The 9,043-nt window shown below is 37.1% G+C and overlaps 1 non-coding gene across 1 annotated transcript; it reads right to left on the bottom strand.

The window, feature by feature from the left end:
- Positions 1-5,070: 5,070 nt before the first annotated feature.
- LOC122299981 lies at positions 5,071-5,178 on the bottom strand. The gene has a single exon (XR_006239832.1). It is a non-coding gene; the product is annotated as a small nucleolar RNA R71 (small nucleolar RNA).
- Positions 5,179-9,043: the final 3,865 nt, after the last annotated feature.

Genomic DNA, 9,043 nt, shown 5'->3' on the forward strand with positions numbered 1-9,043 from the left:
TTGGTCTTATGTTGGGGAAAGTATTTATTAAAAAAGACCTGAGTCATCTCATTCCATGACCCAATAGATCGTGGTCTCAAAGAGTATAGCCAACTCTTAGCTCTATCCTTCAAAGAGAAAGGAAAGAACTTAAGTCTCACAATGTCATCAGTTGCATTTTGACTATGAAAAGTCGCAACTACTTCCTTAAACTCCCTAATGTGCACATATGGATTTTCATTTTCCAAGCCAAGAAAAGTAGGGAGTAAACATGACTGAATCCATAAACACAATAAATTCTATGATTATTCGGAGAAGAAAACATCAATGATGAATTGAGAATGATAAAACAAAAGAGTTTTAGCAATTGAAAATCAAATACATGAATTAAGAATAAATTAGAAATACCATCTAATGTGCAAATTCATCCCTAACCCTACTTGAGAATTTAGTTACCCATAAATATAATGGACAACAAAAATCTCCAAAGAAAACTGAGGCGAACGGTGGCCATGGAAGTGATTTTCTCCTCTCTTCAAATCTGCCTCTTGTGCCTCTTCCCCCTTCCATTTTGTGCTAATGATATGCTTATATAGGGTAAGAAAGAAACTCTAATGTCCTCTTGATTTCCGTATAAAAAAATCGCCCAAATTTTAGGACTTATCTTGGCAGCCACGTACAGCCCTCAAAAGTTCGAATTTTGAAATCCTTATTAGAGACAAAGTTATAGCCCTTTAAGATAGCTTTCCAATGCATCAAGAATCGCATCAATCCGATATATGAGTAAAAGGATACAGTCAAAAGACTAAAGTATGTCCAGACTGTCTCCTAGCGAATTTCGGACTTGGACTTCTTGTGGTTTCATTTTGTGATTTTTTTCTTTTTCTTTTCTTCCAAATTGCTCTCACACTCCATGAATGTCTTCCTTTGAATTTGGCTGGGCTTGACTTGCTCTTTTATAAACTCTGAAATTAGACATAAAAAAACTGCTTAGGAGTATCCCAACGTAAATAGAAATTCAATTTAAGAATACACATTAATTCCTATGATTTCTATTCACATTTTAGTATTTTAGTGCAATAATAGGGTATATAGAGTGCACTTTCACACACTCATCAGGTGGGATGCATTTGATGAGATTTCCCTCGAGAAATTGGTGTAAATGGCATAGGCTATAGTCCGATTCGTTGCAATGCACAAAGACGTGCACCTAGGTGGCGGCGATTGGCGGTGACTCTGGCGTTGAAATGAATTTCCTTGTATTGAAATGTGGTGATCAGGTCTAATCTTCTAATTCACTCCAAGAATGATGGCAAAGAAAACAATCAGAGGAATAAGGCCCATACGAAAAGGGAGAGAAAGAATTAAAAAGGAAATTAAGTTCAGAAGATGGTTTAAAGATGAATAATCACTTGTAGTTGAATAATGCCCTTAACTCCAGTCACAAGCGTAACCAAATCTAGATTAGGGGCGTATGGCACATCTTGGGCTTGAGGGAAACTAATGGAATGGCATATGTGGGCAACAATTGGAAGAATGAAAGAAAAGACGGGTTTCTTCGTTTGAATTCGTCCTGTGCTGGAACTGAGCTCCAATAGTTAAGGTGGGATGTATTTGATGATATTTCCCTTTAGGACATGGCGTAAACAGCGTAGGCTAGAGTCCGATTAGTTGCAGTGCACATAGAGGTGACTTTGGCATTGGAGTGACTTTCCTTATATTGAAATGTGGTAGATCAAGTGTAATCTTCTATTCCGCTCTAACAATGATGGGAAACAACTATAAAAAAGTATTAACATCCATGTAAAAACGGTGAGAAAGAATTAAAAAGGAAATTAATCTAGAAACATGGTTTAGAGACGACTAATCACTTGTAAGTTGATTAATGACCTTAACTCCGGTTACAAGCTTAACCAGGGCAAGATAAGGGGAGTATGGCGTGTCTCTGGCTTGAGGGAAACTGATGGTATGGCATCTGTGCGTTGTACAATTGGATGAATGAAGGAAAAGAAGGGTTTGTTTGAGTCAATTCGTCCAATGCCAGAACTGAGTTTCGATTGCTAAGGTGTGATGCATTTACTGAGATTTTCCTTGAGAAAATGGTGTAAACGGCATAGGGTACCGTCCGATTAGTTGCAATGCCCATGGAGGTCCACCTAGGTGGCGTTTGGCGCTGACTTGGGCGTTGGAATGACTTTCCTTGTGTTGAAATGTGGTTTATCAAGTCTAATATTCTATTTCACTCTAAGAATGATGGGAAACCACAAGAAAAGTATTAATGTCTATATTAAAATGGTGAGAAAAAACTAAAAGGGAAATTCAACTTGAAACATGGTTTAGACATGAGTAATCGCTTGTAAGTTGATTAATGCCCTTAGCACCGGTTCCAAGTTTCACCAAGGCCAAATAAGGGGCGTATGGCACACATCTAAGGCTACAATTCGAAGAACCATAGAAAAGACAGGTTTCTTCGTGTCAGTTCGTCCAATGCTAGAGAATTGAGCTAGACGGTTAAGGTGGGATGCATTTGATGAGATTTCCCTCGAGAAATTGGTGTAAACGGCATAGGCTATAGTCCGATTCGTTGCAATGCACAAAGAGGTGCACCTAGGTGGCGGTGACTCTGGCGTTGGAATGAATTTCCTTGTATTGAAATGTGGTGATCAGGTCTAATCTTCTAATTCACTCCAAGAATGATGGCAAAGAAAACAATCAGAGGAATAAGGCCCATACGAAAAGGGAGAGAAAGAATTAAAAAGGAAATTAAGTTCAGAAGATGGTTTAAAGATGAATAATCACTTGTAGTTGAATAATGCCCTTAACTCCAGTCACAAGCGTAACCAAATCTAGATTAAGGGCGTATGGCACATCTTGGGCTTGAGGGAAACTAATGGAATGGCATATGTGGGCAACAATTGGAAGAATGAAAGAAAAGACGGGTTTCTTCGTTTGAATTCGTCCTGTGCTAGAACTGAGCTCCATCAGTTAAGGTGGGATGTATTTGATGATATTTCCCTTGAGGACATGGCGTAAACAGCGTAGGCTAGAGTCCGATGAGTTGCAGTTGATGAGTGTGCGAAAGTGCAATCTATATACCCTATTATTGGACTAAAATGCTAAAATGTGAATAGAAATTATAGGAATTAATGTGTATTCTTAAATTGAATTTCTATTTACGTTGGGATTCTCATAAGCAGTTTTTTTATGTCTAATTTCAGAATTTATAAAAGAGCAAGTCAAGCCCAGTCAAATTCAAAGGAGGACATTCATGGGGTTTGAGAGCAATTTGAAAGAAAAAAAAAAGAAAAAAAAAAATCACAAAATGAAACCACAAGAAGTCCAAGTTCGAAATTCACTAGGAGACAGTTTGGATATACTTTAGTGTTTTGCCTATATCTTTTTACTCATATATCGGATTGATGCGATTCTTGACGCATTGGAAAGCTATCTTAAAGGGCTATAACTTTGTCTCTAATAAGGATTTCCAAATTCGAACTCCTGAAGGCTGTACATGGCTACCAAGATAAGTCCTAAAATTTAGGCGATTTGTTTATGCGGAAATCAAGAGGACATTAGGGTTTCTTTCTTACCCTATATAAGCATATCATTAGCACGAAATGGAGGGGAGGAAGAGGCACAAGAGGCAGATCTGAAGAGAGGAGAAAATCACTTCCATGGCCACCGTTCGCTTCAATTTTCTCTGGAGATTTTTGTTGTCCATTATATTTATGGGTAACTAAATTCTCAAGTAGGGTTAGGGATGAACTTGCACATTAGATGGTATTTCTAATTTATACTTAATTCATGTATTTGATTTTCAATTGCTAAAACTCTTTTGTTTTATCATTCTCAATTCATCGTTGATGTTTTCTTCTCCGAATAATCATAGAATTGATTGTGTTTATGGATTCAGTCATGCTTTTTCTATTGAATGGATTAGTTCTTTGATTATGTTTGGATCAATTATTTATCTATATTGATTTAGTTTTTTGCTGCAATATCGCTTCCTGAGTATATTGTCGTCATTGGATTTTATCAATAGGGTAGTAATTCACGTTTTTTAAAAGTGGTGAATGTTTTTTCAAAGGGTTACATTTGATTTAAGTCTGGTTTATAAATCTATACCTTCCAATTGGGAATTGTGGGAATTGAGTTCCTAATTGAGTTATCTAATGAATTAAGAATAATTAAAATACCAAATTTGTGCAAGGGATTCCCGACGCTCTACTGTTTGTTAAATTTGAGTACTTTTTCTGTTAATCACTTTGCTTCACTTGAATTTACATTTAAAATTAATCTTTGTTCTCTATTACTTATTTAATATTTTTTCTTTAGTTTCTTTGCTCCTCTTGCTATTCTTTTAATTTGTCTCCCTATAGATTCGACACCCCAAAGCTGTACTACAACTACCGCGTTATTCTTTGAGCGTAATCAAATTTTGGCGCCGTTGCTGGGGAGACGGTAGAAGAATTGTGAGATAGTTTTTCTTTTCAACAGTTTGTAAAGGCGGTAACTTCGTTCCCTATTTTAGCTTGCTGCATTTTTTTTTATTTTCTTTTTCTTTTTGCAGTTTTTTTTAGTGTTGCATTTTTCTCTACCTTGCATGCACAGGTATAGAGACGCCTTGGGTCGGTTTGCTTGTAGACCTGTGTTAGAGTCAGAGTTTAATTTTTCTGATCATTTGTTTGATAATTCTTCTAATTCTGAGAAAATGAGTGAACACGAAGATCAACCCACTAGGACCCTTCAGGATTACCTCCACCCTACACGCACAGCCACATCATCATGCATCATGTTTCCAGCTAATATTCGCCAATTGGATTTTAAAACAGGGATGATACAGTTACTCCCTACTTTTCATGGCTTGGAAAATGAAAATCCATATGTGCACATTAGGGAGTTTGAGGAAGTAGTTGCGACTTTTCATAGTCAAAATGCAACTGATGACATTGTGAGACTTAAGTTCTTTCCTTTCTCTTTGAAGGATAGAGCTAAAAGTTGGCTATACTCTTTGAGACCACGATCTATTGGGTCATGGAATGAGATGACTCAGGTCTTTTTTAATAAATACTTTCCCCAACATAAGACCAATGCTTTAAAAAGACAAATCTCCACCTTTGTACAAAAGGACAGTGAGACTTTGTATCAGTCTTGGGAGAGATTTAAGGAGCTATTGAGTATGTGTCCTCACCATGGGTATGAGAATTGGCGCTTAGTGAGCTATTTTTATGAGGTACTTACACCTAGAGAGCGTTAATTTGTGGAGATGATGTGTAATGGTGAGTTCTTACAGAAAGATCCTGATGAGGCCATAGAATACCTCAATGAGCTTGCTGAAAAAGCTCACACTTGGACTGGACCTAGTGCTACTGAGAGCACAAATAGGTCACAACCTGCAGGAAACCTAAATGGTGGTGGAATTTACCATCTCAGGGAAGAAGATAACCTAAAGGCTAAGGTTGAGATGCTCACTAGGGAGCTAGAGGTGTTGAAGAATAAAGACTTAAAGCCAACACACATGGCTAATCATGCAGAGTCTTTTGGACCATGTTTTGTGTGTGGCGGGGTAGATCACCTTGCCCAAGAGTGTCCCACATTTGCTGAGATGAGAGGGATGTATGAGGAACAATGTAATGCCTTAGGTATGTACAAGAAGCCTTTTACACATTTCTCTAATACCTACAATCCTGAGTGGCGTAATCACCCCAATTTTAGTTGGAAATCTGAAAACCAGCCGCCTGCACAACCCCCTAGATCATATCCTGCACCATATCATGCACCTTCATCTTCTAGGAGTCCTTTAGAAGACACTTTGCATGCTTTTATTGAGGCACAAAGTAAAACTAATCAAAAGTTTGAATCTTTGATTATGCAGGTTGTTGAAGAAAATAAAGAGATAAAGAGTCATATATCCAAGATAATGAGCTCCTTGAGTGTGAATGAGCGTGGCAAGTTTCCTTCTCAAGCTCAATCCGCACCCCAAGGTCAGCATATGGCACAAAAAAATTTAAAAGAAGTTCATGTCATTATGACAAGAAGTGGTAAGTCCTTACACATCCCAACAACTGATAAGCAAGAGGATGTTGAAGAGGAACAAAGCAATGATAGCACCGAGTTCCCCAAGGATGCCGAGGTAATCAAGAGTCCAGTTAAGGTACCATTTCCTCAAGCTTTAAAATCTGGTATGCGAACTTTGGATCCTAGTAATGAAATCTTGGAGAACCTCAGGCAGGTAAAGATTAACCTTTCTCTTTTGCATGTTATTAAACAAGTTCCCACTTATGCAAAAGTTCTTAAAGATTTGTGTACAGTTAAGAGGAAGCACCATGTTAAGAAGACAGCATTTCTGACAAAGCAAGTTAGTGCTCTAATTGAGCAGCGAATTCCTCCTAAGTACAAGGATCTTGGTTGTCCAACCATTGCATGTAATATTGGGAATCATGAGTTTGGGCAAGCCTTGCTAGATCTAGGAGCTAGTGTTAATTTGATGCCTTATTCCATTTATTTGCGGCTTGGTTTGGGTGAAATTAAGCCTACTTCTGTCGTGCTTCAGTTGGCTGATCGTTCAGTTAAGAAACCGAGAAGGATAGTTGAGGATGTTTTGATCCAAATTGACAAGTTTTATTATCCTGTTGATTTCTTAATTTTGGACACTCAATCAGTTGTTGAGTCTAACTCTAAAGTTCCTCTCATATTAGGTAGACCTTTCCTTGCTCCGGCTAATGCACTTATAAATTGCAGGAATGGGTTGATGAAGTTATCTTTTGGAAACATGACCATGGAGGTCAACATTTTCCATATTGAGAAGCAGCCAACAGATGACGAGTGCCACCAAACGTATATGATTGATGCACTCATAGACAAGGGAGTTCACACAACTCATGATTTTGATCCCCTTGAATATTCCCTTGTGAATTCTGAGTTTAATACATCTGTTAGTGATTCATCTGATGTTATTGATATTTGTGCTGTTTTTGATGAAACTCAGGATTATGGCACACAGGTTTGGCAACAGAAATTTGAGGAGTTGCCTAAGAAATGTGGAAAACAGATTCCTGCAAGTTCTGGAAGTGGAAGACATTCCACTTGTGGATCCAGTCTATCAACCTTGACCACACCTCTAAGGATAGTTTCATTTCGTCATTTCAGATTACCCTCTTTGGTGTTTAGGGAGCTACCCACATCACTCATCAGGTGTATTCTACCATTTTCAGTTACTCCCCATTCAATTTTGATTCTTAAACATTGAGGATAATGTTTCATTTAAGTTGGGGGGTGGTGGTGCAAATTCAGTTTTTAAAATGCTTGTTGGAACTCTGTGGCATATTTTCATGTGTCAATTTTTTTTAATTTGCATCACATGTGCATCATTTTCACATGTGTACTCATTCTCATTCATAGCCATCTTCGTGAATTCACCAAACCCACCAGATCATTTTTTGCTGAAACATTCACAGAATCCTTAATGCACTTATCCAAGTTTTGTGGTAAGATGGTGGTTTGACACATGTAGCTAGAGAACTCTTTTGCTTAAGTTTTCATATGAGTTTGGAGAGGATTGAGAGCATACAAATGCAGTAAATTGTGATAAGCGTTCATTGATCTGTTGAATTGGGCACTTCTTTTGAGAATATCATTACATGGTTTGCAGTACAATGGTGGATATACTTGGGATATGATGAAGGTCAACTTAGGATTAACATTTGAGCCTTTCAAGCTATCATTTCCATCATAGACCCCTAGTAGCCAACTTTGAGCCAATAAACACTTGTAGCTTTTTCTTTTCATATGCCCATATCATCCATGCCTCTCCACATTGGAGTATAACCTATACACAGATTTTCTTACCCTTTTTACTTCCAAGTGTATACTAGGTGTGGAATTTGTATTTTATTTCTTTAATTTTATCATTTTCAATTAAGAAGAAGAAGAAGACGACAGAAAAAAGAGAAAAGTACAAGTTGCAAAGTGTTCAATTGAGTGAGCTCCAAAAAAAAAAGTTGGTAGAGATGGAAATAATACAAAAGTGGCATGTGTTTGTCCATCAAATTGTTGAAAAAAAAAAGAGGAAGAAGAAGGAAAAGCATTATTATTTGATGATCTGAAAAGTTGGAGAATATATCAAGTGAGAAGTGTGGTCTATTGAGATATTTAATAAAATTCCCTTTGTATATACTTGGAAATTTTTGAATCCCTTTCATCCTTTTTTTTTTTTTTTTATATAACCCCAAAACCAAGCCACATTACAACCTTTTTTGTTGACCATTCTGATCCTAAGTAAGCTGTTGGAAAGATTGATGGAAGTCTCATTTGTTAGTGTTCCTATCATAAGATCAATGTTTGCTTGTTGCTTGTACATAATTGCCTAATTTTTCATGAGTGTATATACACCCATTGTCAACTCCATAGAGAGAGCCCTTACACGAAACACTATTATACCCGTGAGTTATGGAGTTGAACCTTTTGCTTAAGATGTTCTTGATGTTGCATGTGTCAAGGTTAGTGGTACGATGGTTATGGCTTGGAGAACACACACACACTCTGTGTATTGCTATAGGTGGATTGATCTTGATGGGTTATTGGATTCCTTAGATTGTTTTGATATGTGAATCTGGAAAGTGTGACTTGATGGCCTTTATGTGTGATTTTCTTTGGTCTCTTTCGTTGTTTTGACATGAAAATTGCTAGGGACTAGCAAGGAGTAAGTTGGAGGGTATGATGAGTGTGTGAAAGTGCACTCTATATACCCTATTATTGGACTAAAATGCTAAAATATGAATAGAAATTATAAGAATTAATGTGTATTCTTAAATTGAATTTCTATTTACGTTGGGATACTCCTAAGCAGTTTTTTTATGTCTAATTTCAGAGTTTATAAAAGAGCAAGTCAAGCCTAGTCAAATTCAAAGGAGGACATTCATGGGGTTTGAGAGCAATTTGGAAAAAAAGAAAAAGAAAAAAAAAATCACAAAATGAAACCACAAGAAGTCCAAGTTCGAAATTCGCTAGGAGACAGTCTGGACATATTTTAGTGTTTTGACTGTATCTTTTTACTCATATATCG

Source organism: Carya illinoinensis, chromosome 16 (genome assembly GCF_018687715.1).
Source record: "Carya illinoinensis cultivar Pawnee chromosome 16, C.illinoinensisPawnee_v1, whole genome shotgun sequence".
In the NCBI taxonomy this organism is placed as follows: Eukaryota; Viridiplantae; Streptophyta; class Magnoliopsida; order Fagales; family Juglandaceae; genus Carya; species Carya illinoinensis.